The sequence below is a fragment of the Lactuca serriola genome, chromosome 9 (genome assembly GCF_051521515.1).
Source record: "Lactuca serriola cultivar US96UC23 chromosome 9, Lser_US96UC23_V15, whole genome shotgun sequence".
Classification (NCBI taxonomy): Eukaryota; Viridiplantae; Streptophyta; class Magnoliopsida; order Asterales; family Asteraceae; genus Lactuca; species Lactuca serriola.
In genome coordinates this window covers 15626235-15642455 of record NC_136416.1, presented here as the reverse complement: position 1 = coordinate 15642455, position 16221 = coordinate 15626235, and the positions used below count along the sequence as shown (strand labels likewise).

At 41.8% G+C, this 16221-nt stretch overlaps 1 non-coding gene across 1 annotated transcript; it reads right to left on the bottom strand.

The window, feature by feature from the left end:
- Positions 1–10164: 10164 nt before the first annotated feature.
- LOC145077589 (small nucleolar RNA R71) lies at positions 10165–10271 on the bottom strand. Its single transcript, XR_013693330.1, has one exon. It is a non-coding gene; the product is annotated as a small nucleolar RNA R71 (small nucleolar RNA).
- Positions 10272–16221: the final 5950 nt, after the last annotated feature.

Genomic DNA, 16221 nt, shown 5'->3' with positions numbered 1-16221 from the left:
AGTTAGCCTCGTGAGGCTTCAACTGTCTCGAGGTATAAGCTATCACATGCCCCCGCTGCATCAACACTGGTCCCATACATGTGATCGAAGCGTCACAGTAGATTCCAAAGTCATCTACTCCCTTTGGCAGGGTAAGAATCCGTGCCTCGCACAGCCGCTGCCTGAGCGTCTCAAAGGTTGTCTGCTACTCAAGACCCCAGCGAAACACCACTGACTTCTTGTTTAGTCGGGTCAAGGGTACTGCTATCTTCTAGAAATCCTGGATGAATCTCCTGTAGTACCCTGTCAATCCCTGGAATCTCCGAATCTCTAATGGAGTCCTCAGAACCTCCCACTGCATCACGGCCTATATCTTGGCCGGATCGACTAATATACCATTCTGGTTGACGAGGTGATCCAAAAACTGCACCTCGCTCAACCAGAACTCGCACTTGGAGAACTTTACGAAAAGTATCTCCTTCCTCAAGGTCTCAAGCACCTCTCTCAGATGTTCCTCATGCTGCTCCTCAGTCTTGGAATAAATCAATATATCATCAATGAATACTATCACAAACCGATCCAGCATCAGCCTGCACACGTAGTTCATGAGGTCCATGAACGCGGATGGAGCATTGGTGAGCCCAAACGACATCACCACAAACTCATAGTGACCATAGCGGGTCCTAAAATCAGTCTTCTGCACATCATCATCTCTTACCCGCATCTGGTGGTATCCGGACCGTAGATCAGTCTTGGAGAACTATGATGCTCCCTGAAGCTGGATGAACAAATCACCTATCCTCCGGAATGGGTAACGGTTCTTCACCGTCACCTTGTTTAGCTCCCGGTAGTCTATGCACATACGGTGCGACCCATCCTTCCTCTTCACAAACAGGATCGGGGCTCTCCATGGTGAACTGCTCGGCCTAATAAAACCCTTTTCTAACAGCTCTTGCACCTACATAGACAACTCCTGCATCTCGGGAGGAGCCAACCAATATGGTATCTTGGCTATCAGAGCCGCACCGGGGACCAGGTCAATCCGAAACTCAACCTATTTCTCCAGAGGTATCCCAGGCAAATCCTCTAGGAATACGTCTGGGTACTCTCATACTATTGGCACATCGTTGACTGACGTCTTACCCTTATCCCGGGTATCCATGACATAAGCAACATATCCCGCACAACCTTGCTGAAAATAGCATCTCGCCCTTGCTGCTGAACAAAGAATCGGTCCGCGTTGTGGCCTCTCGCCCTAAATCACTAACTCTCCCCCACTAGGAGTGCGAACCCTCACCAACTGTAGCTCACAATCAATCATTGCTCCATTGGAACTCAGCCAATCCATACCCACTATAACCTTATTCCCTCACAGGGGAATAGGAACCAAGTCTACTAGGAACTGCTCATCAAATAACCGCAGTGTACATCCTCTATGAACTCTCGTAGCCCTGACGGTCCTATCATCTGCTATCTCAACGTCGAGTGGACAATCTAGCTCCCCCAGAGCTCTGCTAAATCACTTGCTAAGTGCAAGCGACACAAACCATCGGCTAGCCCCCGAATCAAACAATACCATGGCTGAAATGTCGTTCACTAGGAACGTCCCTATAAACAACACATAAACATGAGTGATAATCAAGAGTAATATAGAGAAAATGGAGAAAAGACGTACTATCAACCACATCAGGAGTCGCTCGCGCTTCCTCTGCTGTCAACTGGAAATCTCTACTCTTCACCATCGACGCCTCAGCACGACCCTGTTGGCCATCTGTAATCCTCAGTGTGGTAGGAGCGGGTACCACCACCTCTCCTGCAGGTGCTAAAATCGGACACTAGGACTTCTTGTGTGCCCTCTTATTGCAATGGAAGCATATCAGATCATATGTTATGGTGGTGGTAGTGGTAGTAGCTATACAATCCCTACTCATATGCCCAGTCCGACCGCACTTGAAGCAACCGGAACTCCCCACCTTGCACGCCCCATCGTGCATCTTGCCACACTTGCCACACCAAATGTGGATCTGTTGTCCCCTAGACCTATGATCGGACACCTTGTGCTTTTTTCCTGAACCTTCTGCTCCAGACGTCACCTCTGGCTTCCTCTTCCTCTCCATCTCTAAATCAATCTCCCTCTCACCAGCCCTCGCAATCATGTCCTCCAGCGACTTGCAGCTAGAGTGGCTCACAGACTGGCGGATATCACTCCACAACATCTCATGATATCAGGCCTTCTTCATCTCCTCATCCGCTACATACTGCGGAACGAGGAGGGCCCTCTCCATAAACTTGGCGGTAATCTCCGCCACAGTCTCTGTCGTCTGCTGGAGGTCCTAAAACTCTCTAGCAAGCCGTTGCACCTCAATAATATGTGCGAACTCGTCTCTGAACCTAATCTTGAAATCACTCCAATTCATAGCATCCAACATAGTGTCATCTCCAATAGCTCTCCCGACCTCCTCCCACCAATCTCGAGCCCTGTCCTTCAGAAGACAGCATGCTAATCTGACCTTGTCACCCTCGAGGCATCTGCTAGTGTGGAATTTGTTGGCGACATCCGCTAACCACCTGGTACTCGCAATGGGGTCCCAAGCCCCATGGTAGTCGGGAGCTCTACAAGCTCTGAACTCCCTGAACGTCAATGCGTGCGATCCGATAATGGCCGCTAACTCAGTACGGAATGCGCCCAGCTTCTCATCTAGAAGCTCTAGGATACCCTCCTTGACCGATCCAACGATCACAGGATTCTACTCAAGTATGCTATGCATGACCTCTTAAGAGATGAATTCTCTGGTCTGCTCATCCAAATGCTAGGCTCCCAATCCTAAACCCGATCCCTCTCCGGCACCTGAACTGCTGACTGCTGGTCTAGGGCGTAAAACCACCATTCTGAAACACACAATGACAATCGTCAGAAACACTGATATAACTAAAGGGATCATATTTACCACAAGTTTCATGGCCTTGTGTCAGCCTTCCTCGATTCAAGTACGGATCCTCTTCTTTTAGTAGTACGGGCCCATACTACCTTCCACATATATCCGTACTTTCCTCAAGAACTTCCTTGACTCCACCAACTCCCTTCTACTGCTACTGATCTCTGCTACGCTCTTCCTAGGCTTGCCCTAGGGTAATCACCAACCCACTCCCCGCCATCATCTGTGTAAGGAGTCCTTGCTTTCTTCCCCTAACTAGCTTGCAAATACTATTACATATCATTGAGACTAGATAATTCTTTGAATGTGAGATCCTACCCTACCATGGTAGGACTCAAACAAGAGCTGCGAATAGGGCTAGACCTAACCTTCTGGAATTATTTAGTCCTTGCAATATGTAAGATAACATATTTTTTACTAGTTAGTGAAAGACAACTAGAACTCCTAAAAGCACAAAGCAAGCAGCATTCAGACATCGAGCGCACATAATCAAGCATATACTACTCAGACTATCATCCTGACTAATTTGTACTAGCATGCAGTTCTCGTAGAGCTGAACACATATAAAAGGCACATAAGGAATCCTTCCTAGATCCTTAGTCCTAATCTAGCATGTTGTTCTAATAAAGTTGATAATCATAACATAACATAAACTTGTATGGGTAATTTGGGAGTACTTACTTGAGCTCGGCTGATCGTATGCACCACACCCTTTTCTCTTTTTCAAACAAAAACTCTTCTATTTTTACGTTTCTTTTTTACTTTTCTAAAACTCTTTTCTTTTGAAAACTTATACCACTTCCTTAGTTTGAGTTCAGACACACTCGGAAGTGCGCCCGAATCCCTCAAACCAAGGCTCTGATACCAACTTGAAACATCGCAGAAATATAACCCAAAATTTCGTTTTTAAAACATTAATAAAACCATCAACCATCCAAAATCATAAGTAAAATCATAATCATGTATCATGAAAAATCATAGTATCTGTACCAAATTGAAATCTCATATCAAATCATCAGAGTGAACTCCCAGGTTGTGACTATGGTGTGTGCCATCCGATCAACCCGAGCCCTTCCCTTTGCTAGTGGAAGTACCTGAAACCCAAACTGAAAACTGTAAGCACAAAGCTTAGTGAGCTCCCCCAAACTACCACATACCATACATTAACACAAATAACACATATTAGGCCTTGCCCACTGCATCGCGCCCCTCCCTTCATCGGAGCGAAGTCCGGCATAATCTAGGCCCCGCCCACTGCATCAGGCCCCGCTCGGCATAATCTGGGCCCCACCCACTACATCGGGCCCCACCCGGCATCGAACTGAAGTCTGGAATAACTTGGGCCCCGCCCGGCATCAGACCGAAGTCCAGAATAACTTAACATAACATAACATGAACATATAGCATAGTCACATACTGCATCGGGCTTGCCCGGCATCGGACCGAAGTCCGCATCATATAACACATATTACAAACATGCACGAATCATGAAGACATCAAGCATACCTACTACTGCATCCGGCCCCGCCCGGCATCGGACCGAAGTCCGGAACTACTATCATCTAAACGGGTCGGCATTGTGGCCGTAGACCCGTTCCTACTGGAAGGAAACTCACCTCGTAAGGCTGACTGGTGGAATGTTGAGCGGGAAATGTCTGATTGCTGCTCCGGTAACTCCCTGACTATAATTCCCATAAAGACACTTAGTTAAACACTGATATTAATCTTAGGGTAAAGTGACTATTTTACCCCTGGCCAGAGTCCTTATCCTTGTCAAAGTCAACTGCCAGCTGACCTGACTCGCCGAGTTGGGCCGCCAACTCGTCGAGTCCCTATCCTTTCTTCTATTCCCCAACCCGACTCTACTCATCGAGTTTAGCAAACACTCGACGAGTTCTCCTTCCATAATAACATCAAGTCATCCTTCATCTGACTTGTCGAGTTGTATGAACAACTCGTCGAGTCCTCCTTCATCACATGAACACGTCCAGTCTATAACTCGCCGAGTTGTATGAACAACTCGTCGAGTCTGATCTTGTGGGTAATAAGATTGCCCTGGACTTGCCGAGTGTGTTCTTACACTCATCGAGTTCCATGATTTCCAAATTATGGCTATGACTTAATACGTCGAAACACTCCTTGGGACCTTTCTAAACCTCTGCTAACACTCAACTGGGCTCCTTTGAACCACAACAGATTTGGGGACTCAATCCTCGGACTCACCGAGTTGCAAGAACAACTCGTCGAGTCGCCCATTGTCCAACTCTATAACTCGATTTCTGATTTACAACTCTCATCCAAAAGGTAGATATGGGCTTCTAAGGTCGATCTAACACGTAAATTTATGAACTTTACGTGCATGCATGGAAGTATAAGCTTTAAGGACCCAAAAAGAGGTCCAAACAGGTGTGTGGGTTAATATGGTCATAAGGCTTGCATCTTTATGCCATGAACTCGGTTCTAGAGTCTAGATCTGAAGGTGAATCGACTTGGGACGTCCAAATCTTAAGGATCAAGCTTATTGACCCCCAAAACTCCATAAAGAGGCAAAAGAGAAAATCTATAAAACCACAAGTCAAGTTTTAAGCTTGATTACCTAAGAGTGAAAAGAAACTGATGTTGCTTCTGGATCTAGTCCTTCCCCCTTGATCCTTCTTCCTTCCAACTCTTCTACTAGATACACAATGCACAAAAAACCCTCCAAGTCACTAAGAAAGCTCAAGTTTGCCAAAAGAGAATTAGGGTTTCAAAAGTAATGCTATGGAGGTGATAGATGTTGGACCTAAAGCTCATAATGTTGTTTAAATAGGGTGCAAACCCCTTTAATTAGGGTTTCATCCTGGCCTACTCGTCGAGTCCAAGAGCGGACCCGACGAGTGGATTACTTAAACCCGCGTCCCAACCTCGCATCTACTCGATGAGTTAGGGATGCCACTTGTCGAGTCAATAACACAAATGATATAAATGAAGATCAAATATGTACCAGAAACGGGGCATTACACCCCATCGGCTAATTCTCATTCTATCTCAGATTTACAAAAACTGTATCGTATTTATCGCACTCGAAGAGTAGAGACTAAGCTTCATCCATATCTTTAACATATGAGCTCCATTTTCGACGTTATTTATATCCATGCGTTGGTATTTACGAGTACTACAACTTTTATTTAGACCATGTTGGCTAATTCTCATTCTATCTCGGATTTACAAACCTGTATCGAATTCGTCGCGCTTGAAAAGTAGAGACTAAGTTACATCCATATCTTTCGCATACGAGCTCGTTTTTTTACGTTCTTTATATCCACGCATAGGTAAAAACAAGCACAACAACTTTTATTTTGACTCCGTCAGCTAATTCTCGACCGATTTTAAATTTAACAGTATGAGGAGATTATAATGTTAAATGACCGTGTAAAATTCATAACTTCTACATATAGACTCTGTTTTTGTCTGTCTTTTTGTTGTTGAATTCCTATTAATGAGATATTTAATTCTCATTTAGGTCGCGTTGTCCAAAAACCGCTCGATCTAAAATTCGAATTTTGGGTTGTGCACTGCTAAGCCAAATCTTAGAAAATTCATAACTTCCTCATACAAAGTCAGATTTGTGCATTCTTTTTATGGACGCTCTTGGTTTTACATATTCTAAGACTTTCATTTAAATTGCTAAGGCTAAAAATCGCTCTATCATAAATTCACTTTTTACGCTCCCCGGTGCCGTGCCGGTTTTGCCGCGAAACTTCGACGGGCCATAACTTCTTCGTTATAACTCGGATTTCGACGTTCTTTATATGTGCGGAACCCTTGTAACATATACTAAAACTTGGTTAAAATTAATCCTTCTATATAATCTTCCATCAAAACTCATTTTTGATGCTTGGAATTAAGATAATCAACTAAGTGCTCAAAGTATAAATAATTAATAAGTATGAACAATGTAAAGTGACTCAAGAACAAGAAGAAAGTAAGAGAGAATGATTGACTGAATGACTCTTGATATAAGTGAAAAATGTGCATATTCCACACTTTGATACAAAGATGACTACTTCTTAAATAGTTAAGGAGTAACTAAAAGACAAAATCTGAGAAAGTGTGCATGGACTATGAGACTTATGAAGATGAACAGGATGTCACATTCATTGTTGTTGATCTTGTCTCTTATACTATACTGTAAGACAATAAGTACAATACAAAATAGTACTTGCAATAATAAATGCACATTACAGACACAAAATACTTCAACATAAAGATGCATCTCAGACTAATCTTGACTTCGGAATGGACTTCACTTAAGAATGCTTTCACCTCGGACATGCTTCATCTCGGATTGCTTAAGGATTACTTTTCATGTTCTAACAAACATAAGTTCAAAAAAAATTAGAACACTTTCTCCGGAATCCTACTCTGGTATCCGTAGTTCACTCTAGAATGTTAGAAATATGGTGTAGTGGCACTTGGAAATCTGAGAATCGTGATAATCACATTCTAATCGAAGTATTTGGGTGGTACTCCCAAATCCTCAATTGGATAAGACTCGGATTAAATCAGAGAAAAAGAAAGAGAATAAGAGGATATGATTTCGTGAGTACCAGAAAAGAGACCAAAAAACTGAATTTAGATCTTTGTCTGAAAACTGTCACATGACAGTTTAAAACTGTCACAAAACCACCAAAACGGTCATAAAACGGGTCAATTGAATAAAAGTCAAAAATGGGTCAATTATTTTAAAAACCATATTTCTAAAAACAACCAAAACCACCAGCCAAGGGCTCTGCTCCTTGGACCCCGCTCACAGGGGCGCTACCCCCGAACCCCCGTTCGTTTAGGGGCTTCCCCCTAAATGACAGTGTACTTTGATACTTGATCGAACTTAAACGAGTGTGTACTCTACATATTCTGATATGTGCATATTTAGTTCATATTAAGTATAGATTTTTATTCATTTATTAGCTAAATTATTGCATTTTCTGGACAAAAGGTACTTAAAAGTGTTTGAATTATATTTTCAATTCAAAAATGAAGCTCGGAAGCAGAAGGAAGCAGGAGAAGCGGTTGAGAGATCGAGAATGGAACAAAGAAGAAAAACACTAAAAATAGCACCTACTCGGCGAGTAGGGTCGACTACTCGGCGAGTCCAAGCGAAGATTCGAGAAGATAAAGACTTGGGATCCCAGAGACTTATCACAATACGGGGACTGAGAGATGGACTCGACGAGTCGCCACCTGACTTGACAAGTCAATTCGTATATATAAAGATAACTCCTCAGAATGATGGAGGGGAATTCTGGAACGATTCAGAAAAGTTTAGCTGCGATCACGAAGGCAGAAAAACCCTAGAAGACGACGAGAGAAGCTAGAATTTAATCCCGAAGGAGAATTGAGGCAAAATTTCATCATTCCACTTAATCTTTTGTTTTGTCATTATGGTTAAACAATTAGACTCTGTTTGTTTGTTGTTATTTACTTCAATTATGAGCTAAAACCTTTAGACTTCTGTTTGGGGATACAAAACTGATAATATGGTTTGATTGATTGGTAGGATTAATTCTAAGTTGGTGAATTTTTGTTATTCTAGCTTGCTAAAGAACCTTGTGCGTGAATAATAATTAATTTTCTGTTAATAGGAAGATAATTGATTAGCATGAACATCTATTGATTATTAACCTCATATGCTATGTGATCACTATGCCATATGTCTAGGATTAATGAACATGAAACTAGAGTTAATAAGAAAATTGAGTAAATTCATGTGCAAGCTTGTGTGATGACCATCAACAAGAAGTTAATTAAAAGTTTAAATTAGTTAACTATTGCAAGTCTAAAATAACCCGAATAATTAATCTAGTAAATCTAATTAAATTAGACAACTGGCCACTGTTTAAGTTAGTTTATTTGCTAAGGATTAGTGTAGTGAATGCGAATCTAATCACTTGAATCGGTAACCAACAAAATAATCTATCCATTGCACCATTACCTTGAATCAACCATAGGATTAATTGAGTTGAACTAAACAGAATTTCCTTCCCAATTATTGAATCTAGTTAATTCTTTGTTTTCTTGTTTTCAATTTAGTAATAGTTAGCAAGTTTCTAGTCTTGTAAAACTAGAGAAAACCCTTACTTATTAATTAATTTAGATAGAATTGGTTTTTTAGTTTTAATTTGTCGTTCCCTGTGTTCGATACCCTACTTATTCAACTATACCACAATTGATAGGTTCACTGCCTTTGTGTGTTATTTTATAATTAAAAGTAGGTTTAAAACTAAGTGAGTTTGCACACATCAAGTTTTTGGCGCCGTTGCCGGGGAACGGTTCTAAAATTAATTTTAAATTCTAATTTAATCGATCCTTTGTGTGGGATTTATCTCACACAAAGTTATTTGAAAGGTAATTCAGTAAGTAGAATTAGTTTTAATAAAAATCCGTTTTTAGAGTAACTAGAAAAAATTTTCTGCTTTTGCCTTGAACTCGCCGAGTGCACTCGTGCCGACTCGGCGAGTACATCGCTGTTTCAGCTTTAATTTTTTATTTTATTTTTGTTCTTTTTACGCGTTTTCTGTTTTGTTTACAGTTGTTTCATGACCCGAGGATCTGATACACCTCTGGTCCCCCCTCTTGAAGACCTGGAATCCGCACTAAGGAGGAGCAAAGGCAAAGCCGTTGGAGAATCCGCTTCTTCAAAGAACTCGCCACTCAAAAACCTCAAGTCCATTTTCAGCAAGAAGAGGAGCAGAAAATCCGGAGCATCCAGTGCCTCTTTGACAATCGAAGACCCAATTCAAGAAGATATCGAGTACGAGACCGAGGAAGAGAAGAACCCACATACGAGCACGACTCTGAATTAGAAGACGATTTAGCTATCACTATGGCTAATATCGATGAAGTCCCTATGGGGGAATCAAAGAAAAGGATGCGCGATGACACCGGCCCGGGACTTGTGTAGCCTGCAATTCCCACAACCGCCACTTTCGAGCTAAAAGGCCATATTCTCGCTCAGCTCAAGGAGATTCCTTTTTATGGGAAGGATCACGAAGACGCCTACAAGCATTTGGACGAAGTGAATGATGTGGCTGACTACTTCAATGTACCAAATGTTCCCTGCGAGACCCAGCTTCTTCGCATGCTTCTAGTCACGTTCATAGGAGCTGCAAAGGATTGGCTAAAGTCACTTCCTCAAGGATCGGTCACCACATGGGCCAAGATGAAAGAAGAGTTCATAGACCACTTTTGCCCGCCCTCCAAAATAGCCAAGCTAAAGAAAGCCATTGCCAACTTCGAGCAACAACCCGGAGAATCTCTTTATGAAGCTTGGGAAAGATACAAGAGTTTGCTTAGAAATTGCCCACACCATGACCTTAATAACCAACAAGAGGTCTCCATTTTCTATGATGGAGTCAATGTCACCACAAGGCAATTGCTCGATTCTCAAGGCCCGCTCACGAAGAAGGCGCCCCCGTAATCAAGGAGCTAATTGAAGAATTCTCTAAGCACTCTAGAGAATACCACAATCCAAGAAACGAAGTAAGTCGGGGGGTAGTGAACTCGGCAAATGATAGCATGGCGGCGGTGATAGCTAAGCTTGATAGTCTTGATAGGAGGATGACAAAAATGGATCAAACAATCCATGCCATTCGGGTAGGATGTGAGAATTGTAGAGGGCCCCATCTCACAAAGGATTGTGATTTGGATGAGAATGGAAACAAGAAGGCTCAAGTATTCTATTCAAGTGGCGTTCGATATGACAAAAATTGGCGGAAACCGAAAAAGGAATGGCTCCCATACGAAGAATACAAGAAAGCTAAGGAGGAGAAATACAAGCAGAAGGAGACGGGATATTATCAAAAGGAAGAACCGGTGATAGAAAAGAAAGCCGATTTGGAAGAAATGTTCACTAGATTCATAGCCGCGTCCGAAAAAAGACACAATGATCACGATGTTGCAATACATGAGACCAGAAACATGCTAAGGAATCAGCAGGCATCCATTCTCAACATTTAGAAGCAACTGGGACAGCTTGCACACCAAGTGAACGAAAGAAGGCCGGGTCAACTTCCAAGTAATACCGAAACCAATCCGAGAATGGAGAATGTGAGTGCAGTGACCTCCAGGAATGGAAATTTTCACACATGCACAGAGGATCTCCAAGAGAAAGACAGAAAAGGTAGAAGAGTCGGCTCCAACTAAAACCGACCTGACTCGCTGAGTTCCTCTAATGGACTCAACGAGTCCATGCGTAAATGACAAAACTGTCATTCCCTTAATGCCATATAATCCCCTTCTGTCATTCCCAATCAAAGTCATGCCTGTGGAAAAAGTTGAAGCATGTAGAGCCTTTATGAAGCATGTTAAAGCCCTCCAAGTCAATGTGCCATTTGTAGAAACGATGCTCACAACACCCATGTACTTCAACTTACTAAAAAGTCTCTTTGCTGCTAGGAAAGACTTGGCAGAAGTAGCGGAAATAATATTGAGTGAGCTACCCAAAAAGAAGGGAGATCCGGGGAGTATTATAATTTCGTGCCAGTTTGAAAATACATTTGTCACTCAAGCGTTGACCGACTCAGGTGCAAGCATCAATCTGATGCCTTTCTCTTTCTTTAAGAAGTTCAATTTACCAGAGCCAAGACCGGTAAACATGAAGATCCATTTGGTAGACAAGACAACAATTCATCCACGAGGCGTTTGTGAGGATTTTCTCATTAAAGTCGACAAGTTTATATTTCCAGTAGACTTTGTGGTGGTTGACATGGAAGAAGACCCCAAAATTCCGATTATTTTGGGGAGATCATTTTTAAACACCGCGTGTGCTTTAATTGATGTATGTGAGTCTACACTAATGTTGAGGGTAGGTGACGATTCCGTAATGTTTAGAGCCGTACCAGAAGCCAAGCAAGAAGAGGAAAGAAAAGGAGAGATCTCATTTATCCATTTGGATGATGAGATACTACAAAAAGAACTTGAACTTTTGCAAGAAGAAGATCCAAGCAAGTTTTTGCTACCTTCTGGAGAGGATGGAGATGTTAATAAGGACTTGGAGGAGATAGAAAAGCTACTGGAAGGAGCCTACTCAGAAAACACAGAGGAAATAGTGGAATACGATCGGACTCGCCGAGTCACTCTCCTGGACTCGACGAGTGTAGTCGAAATTACCAATAACTTGGACGAATTAGATCTACTTGTTGCTAGTTCTATGCATATTCTGGACTTGGATATTTTTCATGACTCTTTAGAAGAACGAACAACAGAATGAGAAATGGATACGGAAGTTCAACACGCCTATATAGCATGTCTTGATGTAATTCCGCTTAAAGATGGGGGAAGCACAGAAAAGAGGAGAAGGAAAAGGATAGGAGAGTGGAGGCTGATCAACCATTCATTACCAAACCTAGAGCACAAACTTTCACAAAATATGAAGTAATTAAGTTTGAGAAAAAGGAGGTGCAAGAGAAGGTGAAAAATAATGGGGTAAAGAAGAAAAAGAGGAGAATAGAAGCCCAAGCAGCTGAGGATGATGCTGTAAAAAAGAAGAGAGAGGAATCAAAACGGGCTTACAAAAAGACAATTCATGCTTACAAAACGAAGTACAAACCACAAAAGATTAGGCGTGCATTCCCGATGTTGGAAGATGACGAGACGTAGACGGGAAGGAGTCCAGCTAACGACTCCTTGAAAAGAAGCGCTTGGCGGGAGGCAACCCGTTATTTAGAGTTTGCTTTCTTTTACCTTTTTAAGTTTTGTTTGAATTTTTTTCGTTTTTAGAATTTTAATCTTCCAAATCGTCGGACATGTCTGCTTGAGAGTACGTATGGACTAAGTGTGGGGTGGAATGAAATTTCTTTTCTAAATAAATGACAAAATTTTATAAATTTTGAATTGTTTGCAAGAGACTCGCTGAGTCTGACCATGACTCGACGAGTCCATTGAGATTTTAGAAAAATAACATCGCAACCAGACTCGCCGAGTCGGACCCTGACTCGACGAGTCAGTATTATTTACAGAAAAAAATATAATTACTTTTACAACCGGTAACTAGGGTTTTAACCCTAAAGAAATCAGTTTCTTTTTCACAACACACTCGCCGTGCGCCTCTCTCCAACCTTTTCTCTCAAGCATTCAATTGTTCTTCCATTGTTCTTCAAATTTTTCAAGATCAATCACAAAAGGTAACTAATTTCTTCTTATTTTCTATTAGAAGCATGATTTTAAGATGATCTAGGGTAGTAATTTCATAGAAAATCCGATTTTAAAGAATAATGAATTTCTAGGGTTTCGATTTTTCATGAATTATGTTGTTTTGCATGACTATTCTTGCCCTAATACCTTATAAACATGTCCCTGGATAAAACCCTTGAAGTAATTTTGACATTTCATGGTTCAATTTAGATCGACTCGCCGACTGACTCGCGCAGTTCTTGCGACTCGCCGAGTCGTTCATGGACTCGACGAGTCGAGTCGGGGACACAAGAGTGACTTGTTTTAATGATTTTATGTGTTTTATGGGTTTTATGTTCTGTGTTGTGTAGGGAAAATGTTTCACAGGGGGCAAGGTTCAAGTGGATGCCAAGGAGATTTTCCTTGGTTAAATTTCCCTCAAATCGAATCCGCTTCTACTATGATGAGGTGGAAGAAGAAATTGGCTGAAGTAAAGAAGAAAGAAATTTATGTGCCCAACAAAATTGATTGGGGTTGGTTGCAAAGCGTGCGCTATGAAGAGGAGTTGGCTCCTTATCTTTTAAAAGAGTTTGTTTATGAGGGAGAGACGATGGTATGCGATGGGTGGAGCCGGATCTTCCGTATTCAAGAGTCGGTGTACCGGGAGCTTTGCCTAGAGTTTTTCTCTACGGTATCTTTTCGTGGGGGGGGGGATGACTGTTATCACCCAACGGGTGTTAGTTTCTGTCTTGGGGGCGAGTTTCATCAGTGCTCCGTGGTTGATCTAGCTTGCCGAATGGGTATTTATGACCGGTGACTGGTCTCGACCGCTATTTTCCATGCATTTATGGAACGCTCTCACAAAGTGTTTCCCGATGGAGTGACGAGCACGGGTTGGTGGAATACGATTGCCAACAAAGTGTACATTCCGAAATCAGCTCGGGAGGGAATCATCCGATCGCCTACACACCGCCTTATCCACCGCCTTATTTCCACCACCATTAACCAAAAGAAGGATGATGACAAGGTTTCTAACCTTGATGTCTTCTACTTATGGAGCATTATCACACCCGATACTTTCTGCAATATTCCTTGGTGTTTAGCTTCATACTTGGCGGAGGGTGCGGTTAAAGACCGCAAGACATCGAAGATTAATGGTGGAATGTTTGTCACACGACTCGCTAATTTGTTTGGGTTAATGACCCGTGGCACGTGGAACTTGATGACTATGATTCCTACCCCTACATTCAATCTTATTCTTTTTAGGAGGGCTAGGATCATTGAGGATTATGGTGGAGATCATTATGCTATCCCGCATGATGATCCTGTTGTTGGTCCCGAGGCGCCGGGAAGGAGGGTCTGGTCGAGGTGAGAGCGTGATGTCGAGGAGAAACCGCCGGTCATTCCGGTAGACAATGATGAAGTACCAATGGATTGGTACAATGTTGAGATGAGGCGGTTACAAGATCAAATGGCGTGGGGTATCAACTTTAGCAATCAATCCCATATTCGGTTATTTGACCATTTCAACATACCGCATATTGATGGTGGTAACTTCCTGTATATTCCGTCGTGGGAAGAGGTGATCAATGCGAGAAGGAGCGGTGCGAGTGGAAGTGGAGCGGTGCCGGATCATGACGATGATGAGGAGGATTAGTTTCTTTGTGTTTTTATTGAACAATTTTTATTTTTGTTTTTGTTTTTATTTGGTGTGTTTTGGAACATGTTAACTCTTTTTACTGTTTTGCTTGATGTTTGATTTCCTTGACTATTTTTCAGAATTGAATTAGGAGTGCTTGCATAGAAGGGTTAGAGTATTAGAGTCAAGAGGGCTATAAAGAGTGAAAGAGAGAGTCAAGAAAGGGAAGCCATTAGAGTCAAAGTATCGAGTCCGGTCCTTAGGGACATGAGCGAGTGAGTCCAGAAGTGAGGAGAAATTTGGAAGATTTATTAGAGGCTGGAACAAATGCAGAATTTCAATTTTTTTTCGTCCAGCGGTCTACTCGTCGAGTGCACTAAACTGACTCGACAAGTCGCCCTGTATTCTTACATATTCGAAGATGTCCGCACTTATACTCAACGAGTCACATATATGACTCGACAAGTCATTCATTTTTATACCGAGAGGACTGCTGATTTGATGCTGATGAGTGTACCACTTGACCACTTATTTCTTCCATATCAATTCTTGAAGATCTTACACTGTTTTCCCTGCATATTTGGAGCTGCCACACGAGATTTTGACACCCAAGCCATGGATGAGTTGTTCCCATGGCCAAAGTCAAGAGAAGAAGGAGCTGAAGAAGAGAGTATCAACCTATCAACTGCTACCCCATGGGAGTTTGTTCCAATTCTCTCTATATATTTGCATTTTTAGTTTTTGCATAATATACAATGAGGGCATTGCATAAAATAAGTGTGGGGTAGGGGGTTGGTCATACATTAGAAAAATTTAGAATCTTAATTTAGGCTAATTTTAAAATTTTTTGCATACCAAAAATATTACTTAGGATTTAATTTAGAAAATTTTGGTAAAATCAAATTAGGATTCCATGTTAGAATTGTGATGATAATTGCATGAAAACCCAAATATTTAGTTGAGCCTATACATGTTCTAGTACATTTATCGCTTCCTTAGTCCGGTGAAATCATGGGACAAAAACACGACCCCGCTCAGCCCGAGGGATGCAATATGTTTAGCAGCCTAAACTTGAAATGTATCCAGGAAAATTATTATCTTTAGCCAATAAAGGTTGAGGTTTAGCGCCCCTGCTTAAGCATGTAGGGATTTGAGTGAAAAAAAAAGAGAGAGGTACATGTAAAAGAGAGAGAGAGAGAGAGAGAGAGAGAGAGAGAGAGAGAGAGAATTACAAGAAAAGTTGTAAGAATTTTGGAGCAAATAAGTGAAGATCAAAAGATCAAAATTCCAAGAAATTCAAAGAGTTGAAGATACCAAAAATCAAAAAATAAAGGTGGTGAATTCAAAGAGATCAAAGATCAAATTATCAAGAAAGTGAAGAATTCAAAAAAGCTACATAGTGGTATCGAAAAGTTGTAATTCTAGATTATGTATGCTTGGGTTGCTCATCTAAAAATACCTTGAGGGTAAGAGGTTTTCTGTGGATGGATTCGGAGGGTTGCATAAAATGAGCAT